The sequence below is a fragment of the Balaenoptera borealis genome, assembly GCF_965194805.1.
Source record: "Balaenoptera borealis genome assembly, chromosome: 16".
Taxonomy (NCBI): domain Eukaryota; kingdom Metazoa; phylum Chordata; class Mammalia; order Artiodactyla; family Balaenopteridae; genus Balaenoptera; species Balaenoptera borealis.
Genome location: NC_138872.1, coordinates 70,873,988 through 70,889,996, shown reverse-complemented (window position 1 = coordinate 70,889,996; position 16,009 = coordinate 70,873,988).

Genomic DNA, 16,009 nt, shown 5'->3' with positions numbered 1-16,009 from the left:
ATTTCACAGATGGGGAAACTGAGGTGCAGAGATGGGACTTAGCTGAAACCTATGCTTTTTCCTAGCTCCCCACTCGGGAGTATGGATACTCTCAGTCCTTAGAGGTGAATCCTATGTCCCCAAATTGTCCATTAGGTCTGGGGAGGCAAAAGAGTGCAACCAGTTAAGATTCCAGACTCTGGAGTTGCTCATATCTCTCCCATGGCTTCTCATGGTGCTTAGAATAAAATCCAAACTCCTTACCATGGTCTACAGGACCCTACGTGATCTGGCCCTTGGCTACCTCCAAGACCTCATGTTCTTCTATTGTTCCCCAATACTCTTGCTTAAAAATAGTGGCTGACCTGAGAAAGAGGTGGCCCCAGGAAGGGGAAGGTCATGGTGGGATTTTTCTGAGGAAGAGAAGCTGGTCACTTAGTGAGGTTAAGGCTGTCAGTTTATGATCAATCCATCTTCCATCCCTGAGCTAGTTTCTTCACATCTTGCTGTGGGAGAGATATACTCAGAACCCTCAACCCCCTTTATTTCAGTACTCTGGCATCTCTAAGTCCTGCCCCTTACTCCCTTGGCCTGGGTATTCTCCAGGAGGGGGAGTCCAGTGGATCCACTGTCCTGGCAGTGATGGGCAGTATATAGGGATTCAGGGTTGAATAATGGTGTTCCTCTACACCCACTGGTACACCAAAATAAGCCGGGCCCAGAAAGCAGAGAGAAGCCCCTTCCCATTCACCTGGGGGTCTCTGGTGCAGGGGGTGGGGGGCATTGTCTTACCCAGGAGGCAGAGTCCTGGATGGGGCCCAGGAGTTCAAGACTCATTTGCTGAATGATCTTGGGCTAGCTATTATCTCTTTGGGGATCAGTTTCTTCTTCTGTAAAATGGGTACAAGGTGGAGTGAGCTATTCCAGATCAGTGAGCAATAAACCCCTAAGAGAATCTGATTCAAGGTATAAGCTATTGCCCCAGAAATGGGCATATGTGCATGTGTGCCTCTGTGGGTCACTGCAACTTTATATATAATTTTAGGAGGTTGTGGGTCTCTTGGATGCTTTTAATGGACTGTGAGTTCAGAAGTTCTGGCCTACCTGAAGAACAGCATTGTGACTCTAACTGAACAAAGTATTTGGAGCCAATCTGCATGATATTCAATTTCTCCCCACCACTTGCTAGCTGTGTGACCTTGGCCAAGTTACTTAACATCTCTGTGCCTCCATTTCCTCATCTGTGAGAGGGCAGTGATAAGAATACCACCCAGCCCATAGGTTGCCGAGAGGAATAAAGGAGACTTATGTGTACATGGCACATAGCACAATGCTTAGTACATAGTAAGTGCTCACAAATCACATGATCATTCAGATGTGACCATCTAGGACCCAGGAAGCTTCTCTCTTCTTGTTTTCTAGGACCCTTTCAGCTTCTCTCTTCCTGTCTCAAGCCCTGGGGATCTGTTTGTCTCTCCTTGTCTCTTCCTGGTTCTAGGCTGGGGTCTTACAGGGACGATTCCCTTTCCTGACTCTGCCTCCAGGCAGGCACCCCTGCTGCTCCCATGGATGCAGGAGTTGAGTGGATCTGGGAGACAAAGTGAGCTGGTCCCCTGCCTCTGTCCCCCGTGCTTCTCTTCCTGTTTCTCCCTTCCTGCCACTGCCTACCTGCCCGTGGTCTCTGCTGCTGCCTCTGGTCTCAGCCACGTTCTCGCTCACTCCATCTCCATCTAATAATCATCATAGCTGACAGGTGGAGGGTCCACCCCATGTCAGGCCCTGTGCTATGTGCTCTGTATTGTTTATTCTTTAAATCCTCATAACAGCTTTATGAGGTAGGTACTGTTTTTTATTCATTCAATAAATCTTTATTAGGCACCTGGTATGATTCCAGACTCTTGTAAGGACTGGTGCTAGAGGGGTGAGCATATCACACAAACTCTACAGGAGCTGGTCTTCCAGCCTCCTGATGAGGAAACTGAGGTTTAGAAAAGTTGAGTGATGTGTCACTGGTAAGGGGCTGCATCACGCCTTGCATGCAAATCTCTCTAAAACTAGACTTTGGGCAAGATCTAAATCACTACATTAGATGTCCTCTCGTAGGGCTCACAGCCTGGTCAGGAACAGAGATAATTCAATACATAAAGTACAGGAGGATCAGTGCTGGCAGAGTGGCCAGAACAATGGCCCCCCAAGTCCACATTCTAGTCCTGGAAGCTGCGAATGTGTTACCTTACATGGCCAGATGGCAGATGTGGTTAAACTAAGGATCTTGAGCTGGGAGATGATCCTGGATTATTTGCGTGGGCCCAGTGTCATCACAAGGGTCCTTATTAGAGGGAGGCTGGAGGGTCCGAGTCAGAGTTAGGGAAGGAGATGTGACAACGGAAGTAGGGGTCAGAGGCATACTGGGGGATGCCACACAGCTGTCTTTGAAGATGGAGAAACAGGCCACGAGCCAACGAATGCAGGTGCCTCCTAGAAGCTGAAAAAGGGAAGTCGCTGGAGGAAACAGATTCTCCCCTTAGAGTCTCTAGAAGAATGCAGGCCTGCTGGTCCCTGGATATTAGCCCACTGAGACCCATGTCAGATTTCTGACCTCCAGAACTGAAGATAATACATTTGCATTGTTTTAAGGCACTCAGTTCATGGTAAATTGTCACAGCAGCAGCAGGACAGTAACACACGTGGTTGGTTCATCGTGGCAGGCAACCCAAAAAAAGGGGCACTCAGGGGCCCGCTGGTATTTTACTAGAAGCAGCAAGAGGAAGCCAGGAGACAGCTTCCAACACCACCCACCACCAGGTTCATGGGCACACTTCCTGCTTTCCATGTCACCGAAGCCAAGAATGTTGCCGAGCTTGCTGTCACTGTAAAGCAAGGTCCCTTCCCAATACATGCTCGCATCTCCCTTTGATCCCCACCCCTCTGGTGTCCTCACAGTACAGGCTTCAGTAACAGTTTGTCCAAAGTTCAGGCTTTCTCCAACACGTGGCTTAGCATCCATCCTGCCTCTGTCTTTTGCTTCCTTCCAAAGCCTCTCCCACATTTTTCTCTTTCTTCTTTTTTTAAAAATAAATTTATTTATTTATTTATTACTATTATTTTTGGCTGCGTTGGGTCTTCGTTGCTGTGTACGGGCTTTCTCTAGTTACAGCGAGCGGGGGCTACTCTTCGTTGCGGTGCGCGGGCTTCTCATTGCGGTGGCTTCTCTTGTTGCGGAGCATGGGCTCTAGGCACGTGGGCTTCAGTAGTTGTGGCACATGGGCTCAGTAGTTGTGGCTCGCAGGCTCAGTAATTGTGGCGCACGGGCTTAGTTGCTCCGCGGCATGTGGGATCTTCCCGGACCAGGGATCGAACCCATGTCCCCTGCATTGGCAGGGAGATTCTTAACCACTGCGCCACCAGGGAAGTCCCTCTCTTTCTTTTATTGAGGTGTAATTGACATATTATATTACTTTCAGGTGTACCACAGACTGATTCAGTATTTGCATATATTGTGAAAAGATCACCATAGTGAGTCTGGTTAACACCTGTCACCATACATAGTTACACAATTTTTTTCTTGAGATGAGAACTTTCAAGATCTGTTCTCTTAGTGATTTTCAAATATGCAATGCAGTCTTATTAACTGTCATCATGATTCTGTACAGTACATCCCCAGGACTTATTTGTTTGTACCTTTTGAGTCCCCTCATCCATTTTGCCCACCCCCATCCCCTCTGCCTCTGGCAATGACCAATCTGTTCTCTATCTATAAGCTTGATTTTTTTTTTTTTTTAGATTCCATATATAAGTGAGATCATATGGTATTTGTCTTCCTCTGACTTATCTCCCAGTTACCAAAATCTGTATCAGGTATTAATTCCTGCACAACAAATTACCCCCAAACACGGAGGCTTAAAACAACCAACATTGTCTTAGTTTGTGGGGCATCTTAGTTTGGCTTAGCTGGGTCCTCCCGCTGAGGGTCTCTCCTGAGGCTGCACCTGAAGGGTCCCCTTCTGAGCTCGCTCCTGTGGCTGTTGGTAGCCTCAGGTCTTCGCTGGCTGTTGGCAGGAGGCCTCAGCTCCTTACTATGTGGAGCTCTCCATAGGGATGCCCTTACCGTGGCAACCTCTCCCCAGGGCCAGAGCTCCAGAGATGGAAGGCACAGGCGTTGGCAACCTAATCTCAGTAGCAACACCCACCACCTTTGCCATATCCTATTTGTTCGATCTGGTCACTAGGTCTGGCCCACGCTCAGGATGTCCCGTGAAGGCATGAACACAGGTGGTGGGGGTGATTGGGAACCATCCCAGGGGCTTTTTATCACCAGAGGTGTGCCAAGGTGCCAGGGACCACAAATGAGGGGCTGGGTGGGTGCTGGGTCTATCTGCCTCACATTATACGTCGGGAAACTGAGGCATAGAAAGGCTAAGTGATATGCCCGAGGTCACTCAGGTACTGGCAAGCGGTCTAACCAGGCTTGGGACCAGGCACCTGGCTCCTAAGCCCTCATTCTTAACCCCCAGACTCTCCCCACTCTGTCCCCCTAGGGAACTCTCCTGCCTGCCAGCCTGGTTTGGTTTCATTCTGTTTCCTCTTTTCCTCCTCTTAAACATCTGCATTTCAGCCTGCCTTCCTCACTGTGTTCTCTTTTACTTGTGATGTTGGCCTCTGGTCTGTCAACCTGTCCTGTGTGTGTCTTCCTCTCCTAGTCACTCCTTTGGGCTTCTCCTACTACTTCTCCCTCCGTCTGTCTGTCTGTCTTGGTCTTGCTCTCATCTGTTCTTTGTGTCCATGACTGCCCGTGTCTCTGTGTCTGTGTGTCTGGTGTGTCTGTCTCTGTCTGTCGGCCTTAGATTTTGTCCATGGGTCCCTCTGTCCCTATCTCCCTTTTCCCAGTACTCTCGTGTCTGTCATATATCTTTGTCTCTTTTTGAACCCATTGCTTCATTTCCCCCTTCCGCCTAGATCCTTCTCTGTTTGTCCCTCTGTATGTATCGGTGTTTGTCTATCTATATTCTTCTGGACTCTGCCCATCTCCTTTCCTCTCAGGCCGCAATGAGCTGCTTCTGGTTTTATCCAGTTGGTGGTGGGGGGGGAGTTTTGATTATTTATGACACTATCACATTAATTGTTATCTTTATGATAACATAAAAACAACAGCCTTTGAGCCTCTACCCACTGGCGGGCAGTGCCCACCAACCTCATCCTCCTGCCATGTAGACCGATGGGAGCTCCTGCTTCTATTCATCAGGCTTTGATACTCTTCTCCTTGGAGACTGTCGGCTCCAGTGTTACAATCACAGCAATATTAGAATAACAACTTAAAACCAATCATTTTTATGGGGACACACACAGTATAAAAAGACCTGCCTATCTGAGGACACATATAACATCAGCAGCTATTGCCCCATAAAGCTGTCATTTAGAGAAACATCTCGGGGAGTCCTTGAACACCAAGTTTAACCAGAAAGAGAGAGAGAGAGAGGGAGAGAGAGGGAGAGGGAGGGAGAGAGAGGACTTTGCAAATCATTTTTCATGGAGGTCTGGGAAGAAAAATGTGAGAGATGGATTCCATAGGGAGCCAATGGATTGAGTTAAATGGCTGAGGCTCAGCCCCAACTGGCACTTGGCATATGTCTCCTGAAATTACAGAGGACGCTTAGAAAGGGGCATGGGCAAGGGGACCCAGCAGGCATGGCCTAGCTAACTTCCTTCAGTTCCCATTCTAGGTTCAATTTCTCTGAATCAGACCCTTAGATGAAGTTGCATGTGTAAGATTTTTTTTTAAATTAATAAATAAATAAATTAATTTTTGGCTGCACTGGGTCTTCGTTGTTACACACGGGCTTTCTCTAGTTGCGGCGAGAGGGGGCTACTCTTTGTTGTGGTGCCCAGGCTTCTCATTGCGGTGGCTTCTCTTGTTGCAGAGCATGGGCTCTAGGCATGTGGGCTTCAGTAGTTGTGGTGCGTGGGCTCAGTAGTTGTGGCTCACAGGCTCTAGACCGCAGGCTCAGTAGTTGTGGCTCGCGGGCTTAGCTGCTCTGCGGCATGTGGGATCTTCCTGGACCAGGGCTCAAACCCATGTCCCTTGCATTGGCAGGCGGATTCTTAACCACTGCGCCACCAGGAAAGTCCCTCATGTGTAAGATTTTTATTAGGAAGCATTCTCCAGGGAAAATCAGTAGGGGAGTGAAGGAGTGAGATGGAAGGGAAGAAAGAAGGCAGGGTTGGTATCAGACAAGGTCCCATGGAGTGAACCTTGGGCTCAGTTCCATGGGGCAGCCCTTGAGGCAGTGTAGGTGACACCTCCTCACTGGACCAGGCCTGGGGAAAGGCAGCCAGAGGTTAGAGGATTCCATGGGGCACGGGAAATTAATCCCCAGCTAGTTCTGGCTCCTCATGCACACGGTGAAGTGGCTTCCAGCAGCCTGGAGGCCATCCTCCAGCAAAGAGGTGCAGGTGCTGGCTGTTGGGATGGAGGCACGTTGGGAGCTGGTGTGGATGGTAAAGGGGACCCAAGGGGTGCATATGGAGGGCTGACAGCACCTGCCACGGGTCCTGGGCAATGCTTTCACCCAGTGTCAACACCGGGTCTCTGCTGCTTCAACTCCACTTGGGATTGGGGAGGAGGTAGACAGATCTGGGTTCCCTGGGTTGATGGACCCTTGACTCTGGTCACTGGGGACGAGTTTCTTACCTCCAAAGAGACTGGTTCCTGGTTCCCCCTGAGGCTCCTGGGTGAGTGATGAACTTCTTAAGATGCAAACCCTCAGGAAGAATAATTCACCAACCAGTACTCGCGATAGGATCAGCTCTTTAGAGATGAAACACAGCAGGGGTAAGCCTTGAACTCAAATCAGAAACACCCAACCGGACAGACAATGGAACCAAGAGCCATAATTTAGCAGCAGCTCTTCTAGAAACCAACCAACCAACCAAACCAAAACCTTGACTCCTAATATGGCAGTGGGAGCAGAAGCAGCTCTTTACGGGGTCGGGTTTTTCTACGGTGCTTTTGTGTAAATTAGAGCAAGTGCCCCCTGCTGGGTGGAGGGAGCACTGCAGCGCATGGCTTGGTGTGTCAAAGGCAACTTTCTTAAAAAGATGTCTTTTTGGACAGATTCAGCTACATGCCAGAGCACAGGATTTGAGGAGGGGAGTGAGCCCTCAGTCCTCACTCCCCTCTATGTTGGGTGTCATTGCGCAGTGCGCTCACTGTACAACTAAACTGTACGGGACAGCCCTGAGCTTTTAGATGATGGTGGGCTCAGGACTACAGGCAAGGAAATTGCAGACACTGCACTTCGTGAAGGCTGGGGCTAGGTCAGGATCACCCACCACCGTGTCCCCTCGCACCATATACAGTGCTCGGTACAGGGTAAGCATTTAAAAAAGTTCTTGTTGAAGAAGTGAATTTTAAGTGTCATAGCTTGTTTGGCATATCACAGCCAATAAACGTTTGCCAAGTGAACGAATGGCTACACCTGTCAAAAGTCTCGTGTGAACTTCCGCGGCACTATAGGAGGAGAGGCATTACAGCATCCAAGCTTGAGTAAGTCTGCCTGGATTCAAACCTTCCACTGATTGGCTGTGTGATTTGGGGCAGGTTAATTCTACTCCCTGTGCCTCTGTTTCACCATCTGTAAAATGGGGATAATAGGAGGACCTGCTTTCACAGGGTTTTTACGAGGATTAAAAGAGTTAAGGTGACATGCTCAGCACAGCACTCAGCAGATAGTAACTTCTCCACAAAAGTTAGCTATTTATTATTATTATCACCATTGGAGATGACAGCCCCCTGGTGCTCTGTGCTGGCCAGACCTCCTTGGAGAACTGTGTCACCTCTGGGTGTCATATTCTAAAAGAGATAATGACAGCTATCTTGGCTATGAAAGCCCCACAGGAACTTTCCAATAAATAAATGTTGAAGTATATTCCACAAATATTGTTCAGACAAGGAGTAATCTAGTATGGATAAGACGATTTTTAGTAAGCTCTTCATCTATTCTCTTTCCAGTCTATTCATTATGGCATAAACTTTATGCCTTGAAAATTTCACTAAAGAAGCTCCCTTTTACCCCCAAGAGTCCCTCAGTATTTGGAGGGGAGAGACCCACAGGCCCAGGGATGATGGATCTACCAATCGGCATAAAGGCCCACGGATTTACCCAATCGGCACAACCCATTCCTACAGTGATTGGTTCAGAGGTGGGAATGTGGCCCGTGTGGGGCCAGTGAGGTGAGAGATGATGTTGGTTGGGGGTTTCTGGGCGGAGCTACCTGGAGACACGTGCTCCCACCCCCTCACCCCCTTGTGTGAGGAAACCCCTGGAAGCACCCGGCAGCCATCTTGTCTCTACCAGGGGATCCAGCCTTGGTTTGGAGCAGCCTCCACTGAAGGCAGGGAGGACAGTTGGTCTCTCTTGAGTGACATTGTTGAGTTCCAAGGTCAACCACCTGTGACGCTGCTCTTCCTCTCGCCCTGTCAGTCCTGTTATTGTCTTATTTCTTAGCTAGTTTGAGTTGGGTGTTCTGTTACCTGCAGGAGGATGGCTCCTAGCTGATGCGCTGGCTATTCTTTCTCCAGAATATTCCTTATGGTGTAAACCTTGAATTCATCAGGGCCCAGTGTTTTGAAGCTTTAAAGCCTCCTTTCTTGCATCTCATATCTTCCTCTGAATCACCTGTCCCCTGAGTCAATAAAGTGTATGGCTAACCATGGGAGTAGGGGGTGCAGAGGGGGGAGAAAGGGTTCCAGGAAATTGAGGGGAGAAAACATGTGTTGAGATCTCAAAATATTAGCTACCACATTATCTGTGTGCCAGGCACAGCACTAAAAGCTTTATCTGCATGGTTCCACTTAATTTTCCCAACCCCGTGACAAGTTGCTGTGATTATCCCCATTTACAGATGAGGAAACTGAGGCCCTGGATCACTTGCTCAAAGTCACACAGTCTGGCAGGTAACCTTGTTTTGTGTTGAACCAGCTGTACCCCAGCCTGGGAGACAGCACCAGCCAAGAAGCATGCAAGGCACTGAAGACCCACATGGGAACTGCACACAGAGTAATTTTATAGACAATTAAATCTGTAAAGATTGGCCAGTGTGTGTACTGAAAGCTGTGTGCAGAGGTAACTGCCAAGTTTTCTTCCATCTACTGAAGAGCTTTTAAACAAAGGGGGATGGTCTCACTGGGCTGAACACTAAGCAGGGCAATTAGGGCCAGGAGGAGTGGGGCTGGGGGCCAGGAGGTGGCTGGGAGAGGGCACAGGGCTGGGGATGGCCAGCTCTCAGGGGCCTGTGTGGTGGAAGCCGCCTGGGCTTTGCAGTCACACTGACCTGACCAATGCCTCCCTTCCCACGCAGCAGCTCTGTGACTCCAACAAGCTCTGCCCTCTTCTGAGCCTGTCTCTCCATCTGCACGGTGGGGACAAAACATGGACCACCTGGGGTTGCTGCCAGGATTAGATGGGATAATGTCCAAACTCTCCTCATGAGTCATGTACCCCACAACCTTTATTATCTGGTTTCCCTACCAGCCAAACACCTGGGAGTTGGGAGATCAAGATTGGAGAAAGCTGCCAGAACTGAACTCAATATTCTTAGAGTTTCTGACAAGCCTACAACATCTGGGGCTAATCTTTCCTAACTCTTTGGGTGACCTTTTCTGAGTGGTGTGGTAGAAACAGAATTACTGAAAGTCATCCACTCGCTTGCCAATAGCCTCAGTTATGTAGCGTCCTTGACCTCATGTGCCTATATCAGTTATCTCGTCGTTATAATGCTGCCCCAACATCTGACCCAAAGTCGGTGACTTGCAAACACAACCCTTTATGGTTCTCATGAACCTGTGGGTCAGTTCGGTGATTTGGCGGTTCCGGGCTGGCTTGGCTGCTCAAGCATTTGCAGTCAGCTGGCGGATCAGCAGGGGGCTGGCTGATGCAGGATGGCCTCAGCTAGTAGCCTGGACGTGTTCTCCTGGTAGAAGCAGGGCAACAAGAGAGGAAATTGAAATGTACAAGCACTTTTAAAAGCCTCAGCTTTCGTTGTTTGCTGCAATCCCATTGGCCAAAGTATTGATAAGTCCAAAGGTCAATCCTAGAGTGGGGTGGGAGGACACTGACAAAGGGCGTGGATGGGCGTGGATAAAGAGAGGCTGGAATGACTGAGACCATTACAGCAACCAACCTACCACATGCCTCCTGGAAAACCCCAGCCCCGGGACCTCCAACTTTCCCTCTTATTTGCCATTGAAAAGGCAGTCAGAGAGGAAGCTCATGGAGGCTCTTACAATGGTCCTGCTTCAATTTCATGATCTCCAGCCTCAGTTGCACCCTCTGTGTTTCCTAGAAACCCTTAATCAGCTCTTTAATCTCCCATTCCCGTCACAGATGTAGCTTCCCCCTCAATTCCTACCCCTCCTTCCCCCCCCCACCCCCGCCCTTAGCAAATGACCTTTTATCTCCTAGTTCACAGAGATAATAGAAATGGCCAGAAGAAAGGTCTTTCAACTTCCTACTTCCTTTCGTCCATTTGAACTTATTTATTTTTTTAATTGAGCACCTACTGTGTTCCAGGCACCGTTAGCGGCTGATGTTCATTGAGGGATAGGACAAAATCCTTGGCCCCATAGAGCTTGCATTTGAACGGAGGAAGTCACAATAAACAAGTGAACGAATGAACACGGTGACTTGTGTAGAGATGAGTGCTGGAAAGAACCGAGAAATAGGATAGGCGTGCCTGGTGTGTGCCCACACTCGGGACCGCATTTAGGGGGACGTGACTGTGGAGGTGAGCATGAACAGCACAAAAGGGCCAGTCTGGAGAAGAGCTGGGCATCAGGGCGTTCTGGAGGAGGAGGCGGCAGGCGCCCTGACCCTGAGGCTGGAATAAAGGGGGCCAGCGGGCCTGGAGCCTGGAGCGCGTCCGTAAGGGGAGCTGGGGGAGAAGGGATCAGGGAGGGGAGGGGCAGGGCAGCCTGTGCCTTGGGGGAGGACTCTGGGCTCTCTCCAAGTGCAGTGGGAGGCTGCTGGAGGGTTTTGAGCAGGAAAATCACACGATCTATTTCACACTTTTAAAAGGCCTCTCTGGCTGCCTGGAAAATGTGTTAGCCAGCCCTGTACCCATCCTTTTATCCTTTCTTTCTCTCACTGTTAACAAGGGGCCCTTTGACCTGTCCCCCCACCCCCGCCAACGCTGGATCCGCCCCCTCCTGCCTCCCAGGACTTTGCTCCTGGAGGATCTCTTCTTGGGTCCGTTCGGTCTCTCCCTCCCTCTTGATAAGTGGAATATTTATAAATGGAATATTTCCTCCTATATCAGTAAACAAAGGATGTCACCCGTCACCAGCGATTGCAGCCCTCCAACGTGAGCCGGTGAGCCCTGAGGAAACTCGGGGCCGAAAAGAATATCTGCGGTCTAGCAGCCTGCAGACTGGCGCCACTCCCTGCGGTGAGCCCTGAGGAAGCTCCGGATGTGAAAATACAGGCCCCAGAGAGCTGAGGTGCATATCAAAGGAATGATTTCGGTGAGCCGGGACTCTGGCATCTTCCCATACTTTGAAAAGCGCTAAATTCCTGAACTTGTTTTCTTTATTTAACAATAGTCTTTAGACTTTCCCAATTACCTGCTCTTTGTTGCAAAACGCCTGTGTATCCCGGCTCCTCCCCTGGCCTCCTGGGAGCAGTTTCTCAGCGTTATCCGAGACGCTGTCTCGCGGGCTGCAGTCCTCATTTTGCCCCACGTAACACTTAACTCGCAGCTCTCACATTGTGCATATATATATTTTTAAGTCAACACTCTCTACTTGTTCCTCCTCATTAGATTCGAGTGTGCATCTATCTATGTATTATCTCTTTACTTTTAAATATTATGGAGTTTTAGACAAATAATATCCTACTAGGGTACTTCGGGTGGATTTCATTATCGGCCCCAATCCCTCACCTCTTCCTACATCCCTGCTCTTTGCCAGGCGCCCTTGAAGCTCCTCACGCTAGGGATGGAGGGTGCGTCTCTGCCCTTTGACCTTGGGACTTGCTTTGGCGCAAGTGACAGCACGCCGATTCTGGAGCACAGATCCTAGAGGAACGGCACGTTCTGCTTGTTCCTTTTGCTCTTCGGCATCACCACGCCCCAGGAGACAGAGACGTGGGGCAGACCCTGCCGATCACCCAGACCCAACCTGCAGCCTGTGCCCAAGCCCAGCCGAGCCCAGCCCGAGATTCCGTGGTCTTTGTTTTTACAGCAATAGTTGATAGATACAGTGATATAATCAGAAGGTTCAAAAGTGTGAATCTCTCCCTTGCTCCTGTCATTACAACCCAGTTTCCCTCCAGGAGACTAACCCAAATTGCTAGTGCCTGTGGGTCACCCCGGAGAATCTTATGCACACGAGCAATTCCATGGGTATGTGGTCTCACTACACACTGTTGGGTGCCTTCCTTTTCTTCACCTTGTATATTTTGGAGATCATTTCATATCAGCACACAAAGATCTTCTTCAGCCCTTTTATCGCTGTATGACATTCCACTGGGTGGCTTTACCATCGTTGATGTAACCAGTCCCCTACTGATGGGCGTATGGGTTGTCTGATCTTTTACAATTTCAGGGGAGGCTGCAGTGCCCACCTTGGGGCAAACACATCATTTCTCACACATGCTAGGGTATCCATGGCATAAATTCCCAGAAGCAGAATTCCTTGATGCTGGGCACATGCACTTCTAACGTTGCTGGATGGAGCCCCACTGGTCCTTGTAGAAGTTGTCCAGTCCACTCTGGGGCATGCTCGAGTCTTTCCATCCTAAAGAAAAAATCCACAAAGACTCAAACAGTAACAAGAGACCTCAAACTGCCCCATTACCACTTCTTCCTTCAACTTTGCCGGGTCATGTGGGCTCTGCAGCCCCAGCCTTCACCAGCTGTGTGTCCTGGGGCAAGTTACCCAGCCTCATCCCACCTTACTTTTCTCATCTGTATGTTAGCACAACAATGGTACGTGCCTCCAGGCTTGCTGCGAGTAAATTAACTGAATTAAGGAATTAATACAGATCCGCACCTGACACCTCGTATTAGCAAATACATGTAATATAATGATGATGATGATGATAATTCAAATTCCCCTTCTCCATTTGCACGACGTACATGTCCCTTTATGTATGCAACCAATCCCCAAGTCCCAAGTCCACCTACTAAATTTTAATCAATCATTCCACATGTTTCCAATTCCTCAAACATCACCCTCATTCAGATCACAGGGGAATGCTCTTTTTGCTCCATATTTTGTTCTCTGAGCCCCAAATAGAGCCTGGCACATAGTAGGTGCTCAGTGAGTAATAGAAGAAGAGTGAACGAATAAACAAATAAAAGATCTGCTTTCCAACCCTGCACCGGCTTCCTGCTAGCTGTGTGACCTCTGGCAAGTGAACAAACCTCTCTGATCCTTCACAACAGAGTGAGAGAACAGACATGAAAGCCCTTGCCTTGTCACAGTCGACATTTACTTAATACTGACAACAAGGTGTGTCTGTCCACAGGCTTCGGCCCTTGTTGAGTCTGGTTGCTCAAAACACAAATATTTATCAAGTGCCCTTTGTGTTTCCAGGCACTGGACAAGGCACTGGGGACAGGGCAAATAAGATCCTGCCTCCTTGGCGTCTGCTATTTAGGGTGTGAGCTCTAATTAAACCGGAGGTTGCAAGCCTCCGGATAACTGCACACAAGTTCTCTTTCCGAGGGCAGGAGAGGGAAGCTTCCAGCTCTCTGGACCGTGGCTTTCATGAAAACCTTCCTCTAAAGGCTTCCAGCTTTATCTGCTTTCCCTTCCTTCCTTGCTCCCTTTGTTTTCATTTTCTGAAATGACAAAGCAGTCTGCCTTTTTTCTGTTTATCCTGCCAAAGCCCCTTTGGGTACTAGGAGGCTGGCCTTTGTAGGGGAGGCAGCTTGATTCATTTTTTTCCAGCTAAGCTGGAAGCTTTGGGAACAACTTCTCAGGAGGAAAGGACGGGGCTTCCAGAGGAAACCTGGGTATGAGCTCGAGTTGGGAAGGGATGCTTAAAAGGGAAAAACCCATCAGGATAGGAAATGAAGTTTGGCTTTGGAAGCTGGGAGACCCCCGTTGCCCAGGGATGGGGGCAGGCAGGTGCCTCTGGGGAAGGCCCAGGGTGGGGGGAGGAGGGTCAGGCTGGAGGCAGTTGACAGTAATGGGGGCTGGTGCCTGGTGCCTTTGTGTGGTGCAGAGCTCTGAATGTGCGCCCATCTGGGCACATTCCATGTGTATTTCCGTGTCTTCAGTGTGTGTTGTGCGGGTATGGCTCTGTGACGCGTTTTCTGAGTGTACGTTTGGTGTGATTTGCATGATATGAACCTGTGTGGCTCCTTTGCCTGCGTGTATGTGGCTCTGATGACTGGATTTCTCACGGATGTCTTCACTCATTCATGCAGTCAGCAATCTGCAGAGCGCCAAAAGCTGCATCAGGGGTCAGGGTGTAAGGGAGGGAGGGAGGAGGGCGAGGGGGAAGGAAAGAAGAAGGGAGAAACAGAGAAAATGTATCTGCTGCTCTCCTAGAACCAGAGTAGAGTGGGGAAGACAGACAGAGACCCAGAAGTGACAGGGATAAATGTGATATTGCACTTGGAACGGTGTGATGAAGTGCAGGCACTCGGCACTGGAGGGGCACCTAATGCGGGTTCTGTCTGAGCCCGGGAGGTCATGCATGGAGATATAAAGGAGGCGTGGGAGTTATTTCGGAGGAGAGAAGATGGATTTGAGTTATTATTTTTTACTTTTATTTTTGGACCTCAGCTGCACAGAGGTGAATTAACCACACTTCTCGTTTGGTTTGTGGCACGTCAATGGTCCAGGCAATTAATGTTATGTTCATAACATTATGAACATATATATGTTCTCTTTACCTCCATCTCTCCTCCCATTTCATTGTTCCCCCAGAGGCAGCCACTCTAATATATTTTAAGTGAGTTCTTAAATCAGGATGTATTTGGGAGAAATATATGTTGATTTTTAAATGTGGGTGTTTTTTAATGACAAAAAGAGCATCATGTTATATTTCCCCTCAACACTATGTCTCAGAAATCTCTCCGTGCTACTTTTTGCTCATTTGTTTTACTCCATCTGACTCCTTCCTAGTATCCGTTCCCCTAGTGATGGGCACCTAAGTTAGCCCCCATCTCATGTTACCATGAGCAAGGCGGTGACGAACATTTCCACGTGTGTCCTTGCATGGATCTGGGTAAAAGTCTGTCTTAATATAGGTTCCTTTGAAAGCAGCACCAAAGACAAAGATCTGGGCACTTACTTCCTTTAGGAGGTGATTCTAGGAAGCACAGATGAGGGAGGATGGATTGGAGACACATCAGTCAAGTGTACCTTAGTGAGCTGGTTTCCTACGTGGCAACCCGAGGCTTACCATCCCTGGGACCTCCAAACCACTGGAAGTTGGTTGCTTAGTGGGTCCCCAGAGGGGATAGAAAGGCCCCAGTGGACAGCAGTTTCCCATCCTAGCTTTTGGCCTCTGTCCCTTGCTTCTGTTCTTTCTCCCTTCCTTCTTTCTTTACCTTCATCTTTCTTCTACCAGGTACTATTCTGCACTCCAAGGATACCACAGTCGACACACAGAGGAGGCCTGGGCTGTCATGGAGATTAATTTAAGGTCGTTTCAGACTGTAAATGTGCTGTGATGAACATAAGACACGGTAGCAGACTAGAGGGGTCTGGGTGTTGCAATTCAGATGTGCCCATCAAGGACAACCTAGCCTCTCTGAGCAGGTGACGTCTGGATTGAGGTGAGAAGGAACCAGCCATGGACAGGTCTGGAGGTGGAGCATTCCAGGCCAAGGGAACAGTTAAGTGCAAAGGCCCTGAGGTTGGAACACGCTTGTTCTATTTAAGAAATGACCAGGAGAGGAGGGAGTATGCGGGAGAGTGGGATGAGAGGTCAGAGAGGTGAGCAGCTACCAGATCACACGGGACCTTGTCGTCCACAGTAAGGAGCTACCATACAGGACCTCACCTACCTAGATAAAC